Source organism: Benincasa hispida, chromosome 2, assembly GCF_009727055.1.
Source record: "Benincasa hispida cultivar B227 chromosome 2, ASM972705v1, whole genome shotgun sequence".
Classification (NCBI taxonomy): Eukaryota; Viridiplantae; Streptophyta; class Magnoliopsida; order Cucurbitales; family Cucurbitaceae; genus Benincasa; species Benincasa hispida.
In genome coordinates, this window is record NC_052350.1 from 22862279 (window position 1) to 22885873 (window position 23595).

A 23595-nucleotide genomic window follows, 5' to 3' on the forward strand; every position below is an offset into this window, starting at 1 on the left:
TCTAGACGATCGTTTAGCAAATCCTATGCGATCGTTTAGAAAGAAGCGCACGTGTATACTATCGTGTAGACAAGTTGAGCTATCGTGTAGGCTCTTGGTTTGCCATGCAATAGGCTGTATACACCACAACATGAGCGAATGATCGATCTCTTGCAAAATGAAAACGATTTTCATCTTATTCTTCAGTTACGAAAACTGAATGAAACCTTCCACTATTACACGGTTACGGAGAAAACACCGGCAACATTATCCCTTAATTGTCCAATTAAAAATAATAAATATAATCATATTATATTCATTAACCTATGGTTTAATAGCACATATAAACCATAGTGTTTTCTCCTCCACTAGTTATAAATCATATTTATATACATTTTCCTCCAAATAATGTATCTCATACATAATGTCAATCATATCATATATAATTAACTAGTTCAATCATATCATATATAATCAAACTCCCTCTTGTTAATTTGAACACTTCAAACTGACCCAAAAACTGATTCTCAACTTGAATCCATTGAGCTACCAAGAGGACTTTATAGCCTATGGCTCGAAGCTCCAACGGTACATGAATAGCTTATTAAACTCTTTAGCCACGAGATCCACTATCCGTTAACTACCAGCCATTCCACGAAAGACCGACAGTTGAACTCTTCTTACCAAAGATATATTTTTGTGTCCATCTAATATAACCAATTAACAATACCATAACCTTTTACAGATGCTCGTAAGTACAGTTGGGCCAATTTACCATTTTGCCCCTGTAGTTACATCTAACTTCTTAAGTACCACTGATCCCTCTAATGAGCAATACAACGTAGTCCTACTATGTGTGGACACCTCTCAGAGCATGAAAAGGTGTGTGCCACTGTAAACCCCGAACTCTAGGTTTCCTAAATAAGCATGTTTAGCCAAATTAAGTAGCAACTCATGTTTATTGAAGGAAAACTAAATGAGGGGTGATGTGGCAGTTAATCCTTGAACTCTGGAGGCGGTAGGAAATTTTTGAAAGAAGAACTTCAAAAGCGTAGTTTCGGCAATTGACATGAACAAATTTAGTGAAATCAGTGCCATCCAAAAACTTAGAGAAGCTAGATTGCGAGATTGTCTTGCCGGAGGAAGATTGCATAAGGAGAAGAACAAGAGGTGAAGAAAGAACAGTGGAGGCAGAACCTTGGGTTAATCAAGGTCCGAGGTGAAGAATGGAAGTTCCAGGCCAAACTAGAAGGAATTCTTGGCTGAAAATTTAAGGTAAGAAAGTTAATCGATTCTAAACAAGTTTGTAGGAAGTTTCTTGAAAAGAGCTCTGAATTTCGAGTTATAAATTTTTAAAGTTGTAACAGGGAAATGGTGCATAAGCAGACAACTACTTAGGTTGAACAAACAACCAATTCACCATGGGAGTTATAGCAAGATGTGGGGATGAGAATCTCGCTTATAAAGGAAATCTCGCTGATCTCGGTCTAGAAAATCTCGCCAATCTCGATCTTGAAGGAAATCTCGCTAGGAATTGGGATGAGTATCGCTAGAATGAAAATTTTCCAGGAAAAGCTTGATCTCGCTCTAGAGGATCTCGCTGGTATCGCTCTAGAGGATATCACTAGCATCGCTCTAGAGGATTTTGCGAGCATCGCTCAGGGGGATCTCGCCAGTAAAGCTGTCTGTGTTGATGAAAGTTCCTTTAATAAATGAATTAATTGAGGTATTTTACTAAGAATTCTAAGTAGTTTAACTGGGAATTATGTTCTTTCAGGCCAAGAAGAGCTAGGAGAGGCGTATAAACCATTAAGAACTTGACTAGCGATGAGTGACTAAGTGAATTAATGTCTCCAGTACCTATGCATATAAGATCAAGTAAGCTACAGTGACATTAGTGATGAATTTATACTTCCTCAAGCAATAAATAGATGTAGAATAACTTAAAGTAGGTTCCACGACTTGTATATGTGTAGCACAGGCCAAGGTATGTTATGTAATCATTTCAACAGTTAAGTTCTAGTGTTAAAATATGCTTCCTAGAGGAAGGCTATGAGAGAATGAGTTCTTGTGTAGATGGTAGGCAACAGAACTTAACTTAATGATACAAAATACCTCAGTACCGAAGGATATTTGAGAAGGTACCTACCAACTTGATACCGAAGGACATTTGAGAAGGTATCTTAGTAGCTCGATACTAAAGGACAGATTTGAGAAGGTATCTGAGTGAAGTACATAATGTATGGTGGTACTTAAGTATGCGCCATGTGCCATGTAGGCAGTTTTGAATGAGAGGCTAAATATAGGTCTCTAGTCGGTAATAAACGTTGGGAGCTAGAGCATTTAGGCTCGTTCTCAACTAGGGATAATAATGGTTTGATGGTATCTAAGAATGGTTAAAGCTACATTTAGAGACAATTGTTTAAAAACACTCATTTAATAATAGTTTACATGTTTATAGTGATGTAATGCATCATATGTATACGATTTTTATATTATCATCACTCGGGCTTAAGCTCGACGGCAACCTATTGTGCTTTTCCCTCTCAAGTAGTGGTTAGTTTCCTCAAGGTTATTGTCCTGCTTGCTGCTTGCCACTGACAAACCGGCTTATTAGAGACTTAGGTTGATGATCTGGTTCATGTACACATATTTCGAGAGACGACTAGGGCTTCTCTTAGGAAGGTTGGTGCCATCCTGTGAATATTTTTTTTGTAAATGTACATGTCCTGGTATGTATGCATGTATTTTGTATCTTTGTAGAATCTTAAGGGAGGTCTTGTGTAATGCGTATATTAATAATGTGTTTCCAACCAGGTTGGTATTTTAGATTAGAAGGCTTGGGGTGGTGGTGCTGGCGTAGGCGCTAGTAACTACTCACGGTCAGTGATCGTCTTCTAGAATAAAAGGGTAATCTGAAGGGGGTGTGACAGACGCCACATCGTTCAAGCCAAGATCAGCCTTTAAGAGAGCAATCTATCTACTTGCCCTATTTTAGGGAAGGAGTGAATTCCATCTTGTGTAGCTGAGTTCAGCTCCAAAATTAGATGAATCCCAAATGGTAGGTTTGTGATTGGCGATCTGGTCACTCGCACCCATACAAATCAAAGGATCGCCTCAAAGGCAGGAGTTCCCGAACTCACTTAGGATTGAGGTCTGTTTACTATGGTCATCCTAGTGAAGTGAAGCCCTCGTCATGAACGACGCTATATAGACATGAATATCACTTTGTGGTCCGGTCTTATACATTCTTTGTATAGGAATATCCCCCTCGCATGTCCCCACATGAATAGATCAGGATCAGACCATCTGTAGCAAGTCACAACACTTGTAACTATTCCTTATAAGCAGGCCGCATCCATAGCATTACCAGGATAAGGTTTCCCTCCTATATCCATATAGTACAGACCATTTTGGTTATCACTTAAAACATGATGAACCTGTATGTCTCCACATACATACTTAAGTTACAAACGATAACCAGGGATTTTAGTTTATTAGTTTGTGGTAAAGCAAATAAAACATCCAATGTTCATAGACAATAAGTGAAGAAAATATCATATATTATACATCACAAACGTTTGTTCAAAATTGTGTTTACAAACTACATGACACAAGAGTTTAGGGCATCATCCCCAACATCAGCAACGTTGCGCTTCAACGGGATTTTCGTGACTATCACATCACCGCGATGCAAAATCTCCCTGATCAAATGATACTTTCGTTCAATGTGCCTCTTAGGTGACTTCGAGGTTCCTTAGAATTTACCATGGCCCCATTGTTATCACAATAAAGTGTGACCGGTAAAGACATATTTGGAACAAATTCCAAATTGATAACAAACTTCCTAAGACAAACAACCTCTTTAGCAGCTTCACAAGCGGCTACGTATTCGGCTTCCATAGTGGAGTTCGTGATGCATCCTTGTTTGATGCTTTGCCAAACTACAACTCCTCCATTTAGAGTGAACACTAACCCTGATGTCAATTTTTTAGAATCTCTATCAGTCTAAAAGTCAGAGTTTGTTTTTCTTATAAGGATCAAATCCTTGTCTCCATACACGAGTATATAGTCCACAATTCTTCGAAGATACTTGAGAGTCGTTTTGACCGTCGTTCAGTGATCTAATCCTGGATTGGATTGATATCGACTGACAATCCCTACTGCATAGCAAATGTCAGGTCTAGTACATAACATTGCATACATAAGGCTACCAATAGCTAATGCATAGGGAATCCGTCTCATTTCCTCAACCACTTGAGGTGTCTTAGGATGCTTCAGTTAAACCCATGTAGCGTTCTGGGGGGTTCACAACCCTCCCACTACATCAAGACAGTCTTAAAACTTGAGATGGTTGACTAGATGAACCGACATCAGCAACTCTTGTTGATCTATCAGTCTGTTCAACAACTATATATGAACTCTCAATAGTCTCACTAGAAATCTAATTTAAAACAAGCTTACTTCGTGGCTTATGATCCCATATGTGGTCTTCTTCCAAGAAGATAGCATTTGTCGACAAAAACACCTTGTTCTCACTTGGATCATAGAAGTATCCATCCCTCGTTTCTTTGGGGTAGCCTACATAGAGACAAACTTTCGAACAAGGTTCCAAATTTTTAGGGTTAGCCACAAGCTCATGGGTTGGACACCCCCAAATTCTGAAGTGGCGTAAACTATCTTTTGGGCCTCTCCATAACTCAAAAGGTGTTTCAGAAACACTATTTCAGGGAACATTGTTCAAAATAAAAACTGTAGTCTCCAATGCAAATCCCCAAATCGAGTCTAGAAGATGAGCATAACTCATCATAGGATAAATCATGTCGAACAAAGTTATGTTTCTCCTTTCTGATACACCATTCTGCTGAAGTGTACCTGAGGCCGAGAGTTGGGACGTGATTCCATGTTCTATCATATAGTTCTGGAATTCTAAGTCCATATACTCTCCACCTCGATCGGATCGTAGTGTTTTTATCTTCTTATCTAACAAGTTTTCAACTTCAGCCTTATACTCCTTGAACTTTTCAAAAGCGTCAGACTTATGTTTCATTAGGTAGAGATACTCATATCTTGAATAATCATCTATGAAAGAGATGAAATATTCATACCCATCATCGAGGTCTTACACTTATCGGACCACAGAAGTCTGAATGTATAAGCTCCAAGGTCTCTTTAGCTCTATAACCTTTTCTAGTGAAAGGTCGTTTGGTCATTTTGCCTTCAAGGCATGATTCACATACCGACAAAGAGTTTTCTTCTAAATCATTTAGAAGTCCACATTTCACCAAATTCTCAATCCTATTTAGATTGATGTGACCTAATCTTGATGCCAACGATGGGCATTTTCCTTAGGAGAAACATTTGGTCTTTTTACAGTTGTCGTTGTTTTGAATAATTCAGTATTAAGCAAGGCTTTTATGACTAATGGTCTTAGTACATATAAGTTATTTTCTATTGAACCAAAACCAATCTCCATACCATTCTTAAAAATAAACACTTTATTCACAGAAAGATTGAATAACCTTCTTCAATCAGACAAGAAACTAAAATTAAGTTCCTCTTGATATGAAGAACTACATAAACATTATCCAGTAATAGATAATGTTTCTTGTCCAAAAATAACTTTAGCCTGCCTACAACAACAACTAAAGCAACCTCACCAGTACCGACTCGAAGAGTCAACTCTCCATCTTCCAACTTTTTTCAGGAACTAAATCCTTGGTAGGAAGAACTTACGTGGTTGGAAGCACCTGAATCAAGTATCCAGGAAAAATCATCATTCTCTACCAAATACGTCTCCAAGACAAATAAATCACATTTACTGTCTTTAGACTTCTTCCTCTTCTGAAGAGTAGTGGGATCAGTATTAGAACCTATATAAACTCCAAGTTCTATTTCAGAGAACAATTCTCGTCGATGAACTTCATCAAAGTTAGCAACAATTGCTTTCTCTTTTAGTTCCTTGACATTCAAGAAGGACTGGAGATTATCTTTGGAACTGATACTACTGGTTCTTTTGTCATCATTCCCATTTTGCTCAAAAAGTGAGAACTGATGTTCAAACAATTCTTTCAACGAGTCCATGATCTTACGTGTAATGACCATGTTCTCAACTCTTTTGGCTAATACATCAGGTATACTAGTCAAAATATGAAGCCGGGCCATCCGAATTAGCCTTCATCTACACCTTATATGCACTACGAACATTTCGCGGGGCATCAAGGGTCGAGACTTGAGGACACTCTTCAACCATGACAAACTCGAGGTTCTTTACCATGAAAAATGTTTTAAGAGATCTTTCCAATGTATGTAGTCTGTCAAATTAGAAAAGGCAACTAATGGAAAATCATACAATGACATGTTGCTGAAAAAACAAACATATTGATCTACATTAGATTTTAGCAAATACTCTTTTAAAAAAATCCAATCTGGTTTAGTAAAATCTAAACGAACCCCATGTGACATCTAGTTTTGCAATGACACTTCAGTGGTTTAGGACAAAAGCCACCGAATGGTAGTCAATTTATCCATCCTCTGAATTGAGACACTCTCAACCAGTCATTACACCAGAATAACTCTTGTTCCTATAACGACTAGCCATCATTGATTTGGTCAAGAAATTATTAACTTACTTAACAATTTCCCATAACTGTGAGCCTTCATTTTAGATCCTAGAGTTCCACCCCAAGCAGCCAATCTGAATGAGAAAAATCTGAATGGGGCAAAAACTAAAGCGACCCTGTCCATTTATGGAGTTCACCTTGATATTGACCAACTGCACAAACCATTCGAAGGGGGACGCTCCCAAGGCGCCACGAGGCCGTGCAAGAAGATTTCATGGTGCAAACCAATGAAGGAGACTGCAGGACATGTTGACACACATCCTTCACCCACTTACTATAAATACTCTCTTCGTTCCCTTTGATATTGACTCATGCAAACACCATCATAAGAGGGATGCTCCCAGGGCACCACGAGGCCAAGCATGAATCTCATGGTGTGAATATTCAGGAGAAATGTGAGTGGAATTGACATATCATATATATATTTTCCTCCCACTGAGTATTTTAAAACCTAGGGTTTAGTTTACTTAGAAAAAACATGGCTAATTATTTTAACTAAGTGACTGTTTAAGTTTACCCAAAAGTAACTCTTACTTTGGAAAGTTAAACAACTTTTGATCATCATTCATTAAACACGTTAACGAACTATTTGATCAATTGTTGCATGCTTGTAGTAAATCTATCTAATTCATCTTTCCAGGTAGGTTCCCAGGTAGGGGTGATTTTACCTAAGTTCACATGCAACTCTTTCTTATTGATTTTAGTTCTAATTTCCATTATAACCCTTATAAAAGGAAACAACTAAAACCATCCACAATGCGAAGTAACACATTCTCAAGGAATTTATAACTCTTATAAATAAACCTAAGTGTCATGCTCCATGCATTGTTCATTCATTACTACTTTTATATAACTCTTATATAACAAAACAATGAACCAAGCATACATGCTCTCATACATCCTTATACTATAACACTTATAATATAAAGATGATGCATGAATATGCTTAATGCATGCATAAATATAACTCTTATATTATATGTTGCATGAGCATGCTTTCTTGTAATTTAATCATGCAATCTACTATATTGTAACACTTATAATATAAAGATGATGCATGAATAAATACATAACCTAAGGTGAGTTTTAAATCTATATGTCATACATTATGGCATATAAACAAACATACATCTCACGTACATTAGATAAATGTTGATGGACCAGGACAATTAGCCTCGAATCCGGAAGAATAAAGCTAACTATTACAAAGAGCATTGAGTCCACCGGTTCAAACAGGCAAACTGGATCTTGAACCGTCCCAACGAAGCCATGTCTCCTTGATCGTGTAACAGCTCTTTGTGATCGTCTAGCAATGTTGTATGAGCATAAACGATCGTTTAGCATGAATTGAGTGCCTATGACTATGCGATGAAGCATGAAGGTCACGTGATCGTGCAACACACATTGTGAAATGCATGCCTTAAACGATCAAGTAGAAGACAACTATGCGGTGAAGCATAATCGTCTAAACGATCATTGAGCAAGCGTCAAGTATTGTATACCAAGTGATCGAGTAGCCAGTGACTATGCGTTAAAGCATGCTAGACTACACGATCGTTTAGTGCGTGCGCCTACCATGTGATGAGTATGAAAAAACTCTATGTGATTGTTTACCTCAAGCGTCTACACGATCAAGTAGCCAACGCAACACGAGAGTAAATTTTTTACTCAATCGTTTAGCATCTGTTATGCGATTGTTTAGTAAATACTACATGATCGGGTAGAACTTTTCTACACGATCGTTTAGCTAAATCTTAACAATCGTTTAGACTGGGCTACACGATGCGACTAACCTTTGGACTTCTTCCTCAATGAGAACAACATCTCCATGCTTCGAAAATTCATCACAGATGGCTCAAAACACTCCACGACTGGTTGTTAATTATGCCCAAAAAACGCAGGGGCTCTTACAAATTAACACTTTATAAACTTAAAGAAAGCATTAAACAGAGGCAATCATCCCTTAAACATCCATCAACACATCTATAAACACATTTAACTCTTAAACATATTGTTAAACACTTAAAACCCACGATGACTGTAAAGGAAGTTTAATACAACAATGGAATTTGGAATATTAGAACAATCTGGCTCTGATACCAATTGAAGAAACTTTGAATCGAGATCCAGTGAGTGGAAGCTGATCGTTCCAAATCCCATTGAGAAAGAACACAAACAATTACAGTCTAAACACAAACGATTATGCATATACAGTAAATCACATCATGCTTCTTTAAGGAACAAATAGGGATAGAGTATACAAACCTTTGAAGAACTTTTTTCAAGTATCCCTCGATCATTCGACAAATCGTTCAATTAGCATGAACTTCAAACGCAACGATCAGAACTCGATCTGAATGAACGCCTGAATGAACATCGATCCCAATAAAGTCTAACTCGATCCTTAAATGAAATTAGAACACCACCACAATAGTTACCTTGGTATTCTCGGTGTGAAAATCCAGGAGTTGTGGGCTCTGTATGATTTTGGATTGAGGAAAGCAGGAGGTAGACGATCGAGTAAGTGGGAGATGTATGTTGTCTATCGTATAGACGAAATACTCGATCATTTAGAAAAATGAAGCCTATCGTATAGACTTTGCTACTCGATCGTGTAACAACAAGTAAGCGAGTAAATATTGTATAGTAAACTCGTAACTCAATCGTGTATTTTCTCTATGTTATTGTTTAGTAAAACACTTTTACTTGATAGCCTTTTGTGAGATTATTCCAAATGAATCATCAGCTGATTTGGAAAACAATTTTCCTTTTTATCTCAAAGTTACCATAAAATTTCCAATAACCTTCCACTAAATTCAGCTATTAGAGAAGAAGAATTATTAATTATCACATAATTAATATATTATAAATAAATATATAACCAACTTATCATATTATATTTATAACCTATAGTTTTAATATTTCATCATATGAAATATATAAACCATAGTTTTTTTTTTCTATTTTATGGTACTTAATATAAATCATATTTATATTAATTCCTCCAATAATGTATCAAATACAACAAATCAATTATATAACATATAATTGAATTTCCTCTTGTTAATTTAAACACTTCAAATTGTCCCAAAATCTCATTGTCAACTTGAACCCATTGAACTACCAAGGGGACCTCATGGACCTGTAGCTTGAAGCTCCAACGGTACGTGAATAACTGATTAAACTCTTTAATCAATAGATCCACCATCCGTTAACTATTGGTCACTCCACTAAAGACCGTTAGCTGCACTCTTTGCACTACAGATATATTTCAGTGTCCACATGACCAATCAACAGTGCGATGACCATTCACAAATCGCTTGTAAGTACAACTGGGCCAATTCACCGTTTTGCCCTGTATAGTTAAATCTAACTCCTTAAGTACCACTGATTCCTTTAATGAACAATAAATCATAGTTCTACTATGACTAAGTCCTCTTAAGCCAAAAGAGGGTATGATCACTATGTTTAAGACTCGGAATCAGCCCTTAAGGGAGCAATTTATCTACTTACCCCTACTTCGGAGAAGAAGTGAATTTCGTCTTGTGTAGCTGAGTTCCCAGCTCCCCAATTAGACGAATCTCCAAAATGGTAGGCTTGTTGAGTTGGCAATCTGGCCACTCTTATCCTTACAAATCAAAGAACCGCCCTCATAGGCAGGAGTTCCCAACTAACTCAAGATTAAGGTCATGCCACCTATGGTTATTTTAATGAAATGTAAGTCTCAATTATCAATGGCGTTATATAAAGAGACTAATCATTTCGTGGTCTGGTCTTGTACAAACTTTTTGTATAGGATACCCTCGCTTATATGTCTTTACATGAATGGTCAGGATCAGACCATTTGTAGCACTTTACAACGCTTGTAACATCTACAAAGCGGGCCGTATCCGTAGTGTCATCAAGATAAGGTATCCTTCCTTTATCCATCTACTACAGACCATTTAGGTTATTACTTAAGGAATGATCTACTTTTATATCTCCACATACATGCTTAAGTTACATGAAATAACCACGGATCTTAGTTTATTAGATTTGAGTAAATGCTTATAAAATAACATTTATTTTATTAATAATAATATGTGTACAAAATGTTTATAAACTACGAGACCACTAGGAGAACTAGGACACCAATCCCAACACAGTTCTAGAAGAAAAATCGTGTTGAATGAGCTTTCCAAAGAAACTACTAAATCTTCAACAAGAGCTTTTGACGAGCCTACTACCTCAACAAGAGTTGTTGATATGGGTTCATCTAGTAGGTCAAATCCACCTCAAATGTTGAGGGAACCTCGACGTAGTGGGAGGGTTACGAATCCATCTATTCGTTATATGGGATTAACTGAAATCTTAGCTATGTAGCTAATGGCGAGGTTGAGGATCCGTTGTCTTACAAGAAGGCAATAGAGGATGTTGACAGAGTTGAATCAGTCAAAGCCATGGATCTTGAGATGGAGTTTATGTACTTCAACTCAGTTTGGGATCTTGTAGATCAACTTGATGGGGTTAAACCTATAGGTTGTAAATGGATCTATAAGAAGAAATAGGGTGCTGATGGGAAGGTACAAACCTTCAAGGCTAGACTTGTGGCAAAGGGTTATACCCAGATAGAGGGAGTCGACTATGAGGAGACTTTCTCGCCTGTTGCCATGTTGAAGTCTATCTGGATCCTTCTATCTATTACCTCAAATTATTACTGAGATATGGAAAATGGTGTTGGGTTTTATGTCCTAAAACTCACAGTTTGTAAAATGATAAACATTTTCTATAATTAACACTAGAAGAAATTCGGGCTTTAATGTCGGTTGAAAATCGAAATTAAAGGGCTTTAATGTCGGTTGAAAACCGACATTAAAGATAGTGTTATTAAAGCCCTTTAATTTTGATTGCCTTTAATGTTGGTTTTAAACCGACATTAAAGGGCTTCAATAACACAGCCTTCAATGTCGGTTGCAACCGACATTAAAGACCTTCAGTGAAATTTTCAACCGACATTAAAGCCTTTTTTTTTTTTTTTTAATTTTTAACCGACATTGAAGCCCGAATTTGTCCTTTTTTTTAAATTACGTTGTCGAATCCATTTTTTTGGTCAAAAAGTATAACATGACACATCATCATCGGACGTTGTGGCTATGACATATTATTTATGTATGGATTGTAAATCTATTACATTTAATCCATAAATTCTGCTACAAAATTATAATTTAAAAGGCCGTACAATAATTCAGGCCTTAAAAACACAAATTACAAGCAATACAAACAGTATGATTTTACAAACACTATGAGTTTACTGTCCCTCTCCATTTGGTAAGTATGGATCCCTTCATAATTCTTCTTGAACAGACCCCTCCAGCTTCAGCAGTGTCTAGTTATAGGCATCTTTGTCTGACCACCGTTATTCAAAGGATCACAAACAAAAAAGGTTTAAAACAAAGGATTGAAAGTGAAAATATGATCAGACAAGAAAAAGCCTAAAGAGGTTGCGATACCAAATCTTTACTCCTTTGTTGCACCTACAAAACAAGAAAACTCGATAGTTGAATAAATGAGAGAATCTTCTTTTTCAAAATCTTTACTCCTTTTTCAAAATTTTCGACAGCATAACAATGCTACCACAACAAAACCAAAAATTTACCTTGAACCTATTCAAAGAAATACACTCCCAAAAATATTTCACAACCACTTATTCTCAACAGAACTATCAGAATTCCCAAAAAATGAATATTCAAGAACACATACGTCAATAAGAAAATTTAGCTCACAATGTACTTCAAATCTCAAAAGTTGTAACAAAAACTACCATAATGCATGAATAACCCACAAACTACCATAATGCAATCCACAAAATCTGAATAACCCACAAACTACCATAATGCAATCCACAAAATCAAGCACCTTGAATCAAATCTAAACTACAAATAAATAGTACCCATGAGTCATAAACGGGTGTTACATTCAAATCCAATATAGTCCAAAGAGAAATAAGCACACTATAACTTCTCAAACAGGAATTTCCATATCATTAGAGTCACTTGAAAACACTTAGAAACTGTGCTTAAAACTGCAAGCATTCAAAAATGCACTTACCAGAAACAATTTTTACGTGAATTCCTTGCTGTTGCAAGAAATCCATCTCCTCCCCACCCTTTCCAAACACCTAAAAAACACACAAACAACGCCATTAAAAGTATATGATAGAGGAAGAGATTGAAAAAATACAAATGAACATAATTGGAACAACCGGCTAGAGTGCAGCTTTAGTAAAACATAATTGAATGGAGCACATGGCAAACAGTAAAGCACTATACATGTTTGTCTCTCTTATGAAAAAAGAAAACATTGACTTCCCTAGAACTCAAGACTGCATATTGATTCGAAAACTCCAATCAATTCTCATTGAGCTTTTCTATATTGTATGGTAAGAATATCATCGGTATCTATAAACAGTTAACTCGCCATTTGGTAGAAATAGGTTCCCATCGAACCAACACTTACAATTTGATATCACAATAGTATTGAACTTCTGAGAAACAAATCATATAGGTTCCCATTCAACAAATAATCTAACTGGCATAGAAGAACAGGCAAGGCAAGCCTAAAATCATTCAACTTCAGTTCAAATTAATCAGTTCTTGTGGAAGAAAGGATGATTTTTGGTCATTCTTATTAAGGATACATCTTATGCTATCAGTTGATTAAAAAACATCAGCACAGATGCAACGACTATTCATGTATAATTTGTGTGAAAATACATTGTTCACCACTAAAATTCCCCAACTTCTCTGTCAAATATTTGTTTCCGGAATAGTAGAAACCCAGAAGGAAAAAAAAAACCTCAAGCTTCACTCCTAAACATCCGCACAACATACAAATAAAAACCATTAATTAGTGCCCTTCAAACTTCAAACATATAAATTTAAGCAACAAAAAAATAGATAATAATATTGATGCACTAATATACGTCAAACCAAAAAATGATACAAGAAAAATCTCACCCTTTCCCTCTTCATTTCTTAATAAAACCATGAATGGATGACTGGGCTTGTACCTTCAACAACGGAACGAACAGTTGGGCTTCAACGGAATGGATTTAGATCTCTCTTAGAAGAAGACGATTAGATCTACTATGGCTATGCGTGAAGAACGCCAGATCTGCTATGGCTACGCGTGAAGTAAATCTGTAAATCTGCTATGGCTACGCCAGATCCGGTGAGCTTTGACACAACCTTTTATTCTCCATGTGAGTTCCTCTCGTGAGCTTTAAGATAGGGTTCACTATACCCAACTTGAGTTCCTCTAGTAAGCTTGATGCTCCTTTGTTCCAAATCCGGTCAAGACCTTCACCTGTGTAGAATCATACGCCAGTCCAGTCAAGCCTTCCAGCTCCGAAATTCTAGATCTGGTCCACGCCTGTGCAACATCTGATTAATGAAAAAAATGAAAAAAAATGAAAAAAAAATGGTGGATCGAGATCTGCTATGGTGGATCGAGATCTGCTATAGATGATCGGTGACGATAGATTGAAGGGAAGTCGGCGAACAGAAGGGTTTTTTAGGAGAAGAGAGGGAAATGAAAAAAATGGGGGGAAGTCGGATGTTTAATGTCGGTTTTAAACCGACATTAAAGGTATACCTACAATGTCGGTTTAAAATCGACATTAAGAATCCACTATTTTAAAAAAAACAAAATTGACATTATACATCCGGTTTCACTTTTTCCAACCGACATTAACGGTCAAAATTCATGTAGTGCAATATACTTATTATTGATTTCATAAATTGTATGAAAGTTTAAATCCAATAAACTAAGACTCATGACCATTGCATGAGTACTTGAACTTTATGTGGAGACATAAGAGTGGATCAGGTTCGAGTAAATATTCAAAATGATCTATGGTACATGAATAAGGTTGAGTACCTTATTTTGGTGACACTATTGGATGCGGCCTACTCTGTAGTTGTTACAACGAGTTGTAAAGTGCTACATACGATGTGATCCTAATTCGTACATGTTATGACATGAGGAGTGGGGGCGTTCTATGCAATGAGTTTGCATAAGATCGGACCAAGAAATAAATCACTCTTACTTTATAACGTTGTTTACTATGTAAGACTTGACTATTTCACCTAGATGACCTAGGTAACTCGACCTTAATCTTGAGCTAACTATAAACTCTTGTTTATTCGGGATTACCCTTAGATTTGCATAGGTGAGGGTTGGCTCAACAGTGCCGGCTCAATAAGACACCCATTTCAGGGATAAGACCTAATATATAGCTGGGGACATAGGGTGCAAGACGGAGTTCACGCCTACCCCATTTAGGGATAGGAGAAAGGTTGTTCTCTCAAGTACTGAATCCAGATCTTGAAAAGGGCCCCACCCTCTCACTAGGCTGAGAGAGTTTGGTTTGGTGATTGGATCACAAACCAGTTGTTCATTAGAGGATCAGTAGGAACTTGAGGAATAAGACATAATCTTAGAGGTAAAACAGATATTTGACCCAGCCGTTATTACGAACAACCTGTGAAGGGTCGACTTACTGATTATGGTTAAATCATATGGACATAATATATCTACAGTGAGGGGAGTTCAACTATAGACTTTAGTGGAGTGACCCATTAGTTAACGAATGGGGATTAATTTGGTCTAATGAGTTTAGCTAATTAATCTCGGATCGTTAGAGCCCATGATCTGTAGGTCCACGAGGTCCCCCTACTAGCTCGTAACGGATTATCTCTAGAATAGCGTGATAAGTTAATTTGAAATGTTCAAATTAGAATTAAGGGAATTAGTAATTATACGAGATATAATTACGTGTTTAATTTGAGAATTAAACGGAATAGGGGAATTTATATTTAAATATGATTTAAATATATAAAGATGGATGTGTGTTAAAATTAATTTAATATTTGATATTAAATTAATTAAGTTTTATTTAAAAATTAATTTATGAAATTAATTAAATTTTTCAGTTTTAAAATCAAAATAGATTTTAAATATCAAAATTTGATTTTGTGATAAAATTGGAAAAATTGAAAACAAAACACAAAAATGAAAAAATCATGTTTTCCATTATCCATCTTTATACTTGCTCACAAAAGGCCATCATTTTTGCCTTGTCTTACTCCAAGCATGAGCTGCAACTCATGCATCTCTCTCCCTTGCATATTGATCTGCAATATAATGAAGAGTTTGGAGTGAATTTCGGACATACAATCAAGAGAGAATTTTAGAGAAAATTCGTGCTGAAGAAAGAGTTCTTCACGAAGATTGTTGCTATGAGCAATTCTCCTTCATCCCTTGATTCAAGCTTGTTTTGAGTCCCATAACTCAATCTAGAGCACCAAGAGAATAGTGGGGAAGATCTTGAGGTGGTCTGCAACAAGATTTGGAGAAGATTGCAGCTGGAGAACAAGCTTTGAAGAAGTTCTACTAGAGGTATGTCATGAAACTCACTTGTTTTCTGCAAGAGCATGCTTTATATTTTGCCAAAATTAATAATTAGAGTTCTTAAATGATCCTTGTTGCTTCCGCTGCTACTGATACATTCCTACAAATGGATGTCAAAACTACTTTTCTGAATGGCAATCTTGAGGAGACCATTTATATGGTGCAGCCTGAGGGATTCATAGCCCAAGGTCAAGAGCAAAAGGTTTGCAAGCTGAATAGATCCATTTATGGGTTGAAACAGACATCTCGATCTTGGAACATAAGGTTTTATACTGTGATAAAATCTTATGGCTTTGACCAAAATATTGATGAGCCTTGTGTCTACAAGAAAATCATCAACAGTTCAGTAGTTTTCCTAGTATTGTATGTAGACGATATCTTACTCATTGGGAATGATGTAGGCTTACTAACTTCAATTAAGAACTGGCTAGTGACCCAATTCCAAATGAAAGATTTGGGAGAGGCTCGGTTTGTTCTTGTGATTCAGATCTTTTGGGATTGTAAGAACAAATGCTAGCACTGTCTCAGGCATCGTACATTGACAAAATGTTGATCAAGTACTCGATGCAGAACTCCAAGAAGGGCCTATTGCCTTTTCGGCTCGGAGTTACATTGTCTAAGGAACAGTGTCCTACGACACCTCAAGAGGTTAAGGAAACGAGATGGGTCCTCTATGCATCTTTTGTAGGCAATTTGATGTACTCGATGTTATGTACTATACTTGACATCTGCTATACTGTAAGGATAGTTAGTAGATATCAGTCTAATCAAGGACAGGGTCACTCAACAACTGTCAAGAACATCCTCAAGTATCTTCGGAGAACGAGGGAATATATGCTTGTGTATAGTTCTAAGAATTTGATCCTTACAGGACACACGAACTCTGATTTTTAGACTGATAAGGATTCTAGGAAATCCACTTCCGGATCAGTGTTTACTTTTAAGGGAAGGGTTGTAGTATGGTGAAACACCAAGCAGGGGTGCATCACAGACTCCAATATGGAGGCTGAGTATGCAGTGATTTATGAAGCTGCTAAAGAGGTCGTTTGGCTCAAGAAGTTACTAACTAATCTGGAAGTTGTTCCGGACATGTCTAGGCTCATCACTCTTTATTGTGATAATGGTGGTGCTGTGACGAATTCCCGTGAGCCTCAGAGTCATAAGTGCGGCAAGCACATTGAGCAGAAATACCACCTCATCCGAGAGAATGTGCATTGAGGAGACGTGATTGTTATGAAGATAGCTTTGGAGCATTACGTTACTGATCCATTTACAAAGGCCCTCACGACTATAGTGTTTGAGAGTCACCTGCAGAGTATGGGTCTATGGGACAGACCATGGCTAGACTAGGGCAAGTAAACGATCTTGTACTGAGTGTTTATGCCCTAGTTTATTATTTTGTGTATTTGTAATTAGATTATCTTGTACACCCCACTAGCTTTAGGACAAGTGGGAGATTATTGGGGTTGCCCTAAATCTCGTAGGGTCTTGTTGTTTGTAAACGTTTGTATAAACAAATACTTTGTTATTTATAATATATGATATTTTATTCACTTCTATCTATGAAATATGAGATATTTTAGTTGTATTAACCACAAACCAATAAAATAAGATCCATGATTATCGCTGTAACTTAAACATATATGTGGAGACATGCAAGTGGATCGTGTTTTAAGTGATAACCTAAATGGTCTGTAGTATATGGATAAGGAGGGATACCTTATCCTGATGACACTACGAGTGTGGCCCGCTTTGTAGGTGTTACAAATGTTGTAAAGTGCTACAAATGATATGATCCTAATCATTCATGTATTAGACATGCGAGCGGGGATATTCTATACAAAGGAGTTTGTATAAAATCGGACCACGAAATGTTTATTCTCGTTATATAACACCGTTCATAATTGAAACTTTCATTTCACTAGGATGAACATAGGTAACATGACCTTAATCCTGAGTGAGTTTTGAACTTCTGCCTATGAAGGTGTTCCTTTGATTTGCATGGGTGAGAGTGGCTAGATTGCTGACTCAACAAGCCTACCACTTTGGAGATTCGTCTGATTGTGGAGCTGGAAACTCAGCTATACAAGATGGAATTCACTCATTCCCCAAAGTAGGGGTAAGTAGATAAATTGCTCCCTTAAAGGTTGATTCTGGGGCTTGAACAATATGACACCACACCTTCTCTTGGCCCAAGAAGGATTTAATCATAGTGGGACTATGATCTATTGTTCATTAGAGGGATCAGTGGTGCTTAAGGAGTTAGATGTAACTACAGGGGCAAAACGATAATTTGGTTCAACTGTACTTACAAGCGATTTGTGAAGGGTCATCGTACTGTTGATTGGTTATATCCAAATACAAGAATATATCTGTAGTGCAAAGAGTGCAGCTGTTGGTCTTTAGTGGAGTGCCTGACAGTTAACGATGATACTGGGGTATGCCCTAGTTTATTATATATTGTACATGTTTTCTCTTGTATTGTACATTAATCTTCCGAGGTATTAGGAAAAGTGGGAGATTGTTGGGATTGGTGTCCTAATTCTCCCGGAGTCTCGTTGTTTATAATATATACATATTGTTTATGAATAAAATAAGAGTTATTTCATTCTAGCATTTACTCATATCCAATAAACAAAGCTCCATGGTTATTGTATGTAAACTTAAGCATGTATATGAGATATACAAGTGGATCATGCCTTAAGTGATAACCTAAATAGGTCTGTAGTATAAGGATTAAGGAGGGATTCCTGATCCTTGTAACACTATGGATACGACCCACTTTGTAGAGGTTTGCCTACTACAGATGGTAAATCCTGACCATTCATGTGGAGACATGCGAGCGAGAGTGTCCTGTACAAAGAGTTTGTATAAGACCAAACCACGAGATGATTTGTCTCTGGATATAACGCCATTGATACTGGAGAACTTTGCTCCCTTAATGACTGATTCTGAGGCTTGAACATAGTGGCCATAGCTTCTCTTTGGAAGAGAGGACTTAGTCATATTAAGACTATGACTTATGTTCATTAGAGGGATCAGTGGTACTTAAGGAGTTAGATGTAAATACAGGGGCATAATGGTTATTGGCTTAGCTGTACTTACAAGTGATCTGTGAAGGGTTATTGTACTGTTGATTGGTTAAGATGGACACATAATATATCTGTAGTAAGGAGAGTTCAGCTGTCGGTCTTTAGTAGAGTGCCTGACAGTTAAGGGATGGTGGATACCATGACTAAAGAGTTTAGCCAGTTATTCACGTACCGTTGGAGCTTCGAGCTACAGGTCCATAAGATCCCCTTGGTAGCTCAATGGATTCAAATTGATAATCAATTTTTGGTGTTGATTTGAAATATTTAGATTGGCAAGAGGTAATTCCATTATATATGATATGATTGATATGGTGTATGAGATATATTTAATGGAATATTAATGTAAATGAGATTTACATTAAGGACCATGGAATAGAAAAAGAGCTATGGTTTATATGTTTCATGAGATGAAATATTAAAACTATATGTTATAAATATAGTATGGTAAGTTGGTTATCATATATATTTATAATAATATTAATTATTAGATAATTATCTCATTTTCTCTAATAATCAATTGAGTGGGAGGTTATTAGTGGTTTCATGTTAACCGTGAGATAAAAGGAAAATGTTTTCCTAAATTTAGTAGTTGTTGTTTTAAGATTTTCATTCTAAAAAATTACTCACATAAAGGTTGTCAAGTAAATTAGATTTGCTAAACGACAGCTTGGAGAAACTAGACGATCGTGGAGTGTTTCTATACGATAGATCACTTAGTTGGCCGATTAGCTAAACGATCGTGCAACTTTTGCTAAATGATCGCATAACATTTATTAAACGATTGGGCATCGTCTATACGATAGACACTGCCATCTCCCACTTGCTCAATCGTTTACACGATTGTTCTCCTCTGGTCTCGTCCTCTAACCAAGTCCACACAGAGCCCACACTTCTGGATTCTCACATCGAGAATACTAAGGTAACCTTTGTGGTGGTTTCGTACTCAACTCGACATAGTCGAGGTTCTGTGGAGGCCATTCATTGAGTTCACAGTTTTTATGTGGTGGTTGCCGATTGTTCGTGATCATGGAGATCGCTGAGTTCGAGCGTTCTTGTGTAGCAGTCTTGGAGTCTGTTTGAGTGTTCATGATCAAGGGTGTTGAAGGTGAGTCTTCAAAGGTATGTTAATTCTATCCCTTGATGTTTAGAAAAGCATGCTGTAATTTCAGTTTTGCACATAGTCTGTTGTTTCCGTTTTTTTTACTATAATTATGTATGTTCATATACGATTGAAATTTGGAACGATCCTTCCGCTACTCATGGAAATCCTCATGTTTGATTTCCTTTAAACGAATGGTGGATAATGTGATTAAAGAGTTTAGTTAGTTATTCATGTACCGTTGGAGCTTCAAGCTACAGGTCCATAAGGTCCATTTGGTAGCTCAATGGATTCAAATTGAGAATAAATTTTTGGGTTAGTTTGAAATGTTCAAATTAACAAGAGGGAGTTTAATTATATATAATATAATTCAATTAATTCAATTATATATGATATAATTGATATGATGTATTTGATACATTATTATTTGATTGGAGGAACTAGTATTTGAATATGATTCAAATATAAATTCTATGAATAAGATTCATAGTCATTAAATTTAAGATAAATATGATTTATATTAAATGTCACAAAATAGAAAAATAACTATGGTTTATATGTTGCATATGATGCAATATTAAAACTATAGGTTATAAATATAATATGATAAGTTAGTTATTGTATTTATTTATAATTTATTAATTATATGATAATTGATATTTCTTTTTCTCAATAATCGACCTTAGTGGGTGGTTATACACCGTTATATGGCAACTGTGAGATAAAAGGAAAAATTGTTTTTCAAATCATTCAACGAAATGCTCTATTAGATTTTCGATCGAGTGACTAAACGATAGGGATCGAGTTTTACTATACGATAGTACTCCTTTCTAAATGACCGAGTATCGAGTCTATGTGATAGGCTTCCTTCTTCTACACGATACTTCTATCGCTTACTTGATCGTTTCCTCCTTCACTCTAATCCTTCCCTCAATCCAAAATAAGCCAGAACTCACAACTCCTGGATTCTCACACTGAGAATACCAAGATAATCTTGTGGTGGTGTCCGGTTCTGATCGAGGATCGAGTTTACTCTTTGTTGGTGTTCGAGGGAGATCGAGTTCGAGTTGATCGTTGCGTTTGAGTTTAATCGAGGCACACTTGAAGAAACGTTCTTCAAAGGTACTGTTTTCTTGATCCTTTGTATTTGATTCGAAGCATGTTGTAATTTATTGTTTAATGCATAATCTTTTTAGTATGATTGTAAATGTTTGAGTTCTTTCACAATGGAGTTTGAAACGATCCGCTTTCGCTCAAACGTCCTCTATAATTAAAGTTCCTTCACCTGGGTATAACCTTTTGCTACTAATCTAACCTTGAAGGTTTGCATCTTTCCATCTATACCTCTTTTCCTCTTATAGATCCACTTGCAACTTATAGGTTTTACCTTATCAAGTTGGTCTACAATTTCTCAGACAGAATTTAGATGGGGTGATCGATGCTCTTACACTTTTTTCTAATTGTAACTTGGTGGTTCATATGATTAATCATAAGATTGATCCCTATTCGATAGTTCAATTTGCTATTGAGAGCATTTGACATTTGTCATTTTGTTTACGATCGTGTACATTTTTGTTCGTGTGTCAAGATTGGAATACAACTACTCATAAGTTGGCTCGACGGATTTTTTCTGCTATTTCTTTTTCACGGTTTTTTTGATTTCCTGAATTTGCTAATTTATAGTCATAATCATGATGTAAGAAACTTTGTTCTTCTGCCAGAGATTGGTGAAGAGTACGATGTTTCTTTCTTTTTTTTTTTTTTTTTTTTTTTTTTTTTAAATAAAAAATGTGATATTAATATTTGAAAATAATATTTATAAAATCAACATGATAATGTTCTCATTTTTCGTTTTTCCAAAAAAAAAAAAACTTAATTTTTTATTCTAGTTTCTTAAAAAGAAGTCACAAACATAAACAAATTTGATATTTTATTTTTTTAATTGAAATAAATTTTGTTACACAAAATATTTAAAACAAGTATAAAACCCACTATCAAGAGTTTGTAGTATTTAATGCAATTTCAAATCCAAAGTAAAATAAAATGAATAATTATAGTAAAATTTATCCTTCAAATATTGTTAAATTTTGATGTGGAATGCCATCTCTCATTTGAATTAATATACTTTAAATCGAGTCGACTTACATGAGTTAGTCTAGATTATACGAATTTGTAAATTTTTTAATAGGGATATTCATGAATTGGATCGAGTTACCTTTTAAACTCAACAAATTATTCAGGTTATAAATTTCTTCAACACAAACAGTCTATGAAATATTTGGATTGTATTATTGGTTCGAGTTCTTCGGGTCAATTAACCTTTTGATTTTTTTTTCTGTTAGGGAAAGAATTAATCTAGAAATTAATAACAAAATTTTAATTTATATTATGGAAAACAACGTTCCGAAGACATAAACAAATTATTCTCTTAAGTAGTTCGAGAATAAATAATCTAAAAAACTTATAGATATATGTATTATTTAAATTATATGGGTAGAGAGGCTGATTTAAAGAATGCCTGGTAGGATGAATGTGCATTTTTGGGCTTTTTTTTTTAAGTGGAGTCTAATCAACATATAATTGACAAAATTTGGTGGCAAAAATCCATTGATGCTTATAAAGATATACTGTAAATTAAGTTTCTATTATGTTCCTTTTTTTAAAAAATTAAATATTATATTCCATAGTTGTGTGTCAGTTCACATATCATAGATTTTTTTTTAAATAATGTTATTTTAATGTATATTAACAAAAAATAGGGTAGGATTGAAAATATTGACAAAAAAAGATTTAATCGTGTACCCGGTACACGATTACGCTTAAATTGTGTACTGATATATGATTAGATCTACAACAATATTCAGTGCAGCACAACTTATCAGAGTTGGATTCAATGTGTCACCAAACATTGGTCAACATAGAAAGTATTATTCAACAAACAAGACAACTTAATGTTGTTGATACTGATTGAAAATGTATTCGTTGTAAACGACAACGACAGGTGAAGCTAATTTAGAGGCACACGAAGACCTATGTGGGGTAAGGACCAAGGGTCATTTTTAAATTTCATGTAAACTTATTTTCAAATAAAGAACTAATTATAAATCTTCTTTAGTATCATGACATTTTTTTTCATTGTAGATTAAATATATAATTTAAGTTTAATAATGAAAGAATGAAGTCTGTTGTACATCTCTAATTAAAACAAAAATAATTAATCAATCTATTTTTTTAAAAAAAAAAAAGAAAAAAATTGTGGACCCAGTCCACAATTCCCCTAAATGCTAATAGTGTACCCGTCATGATTTCCCTAAATGCTAATCATGTACCCTGTATACAATTTTTCTACCCT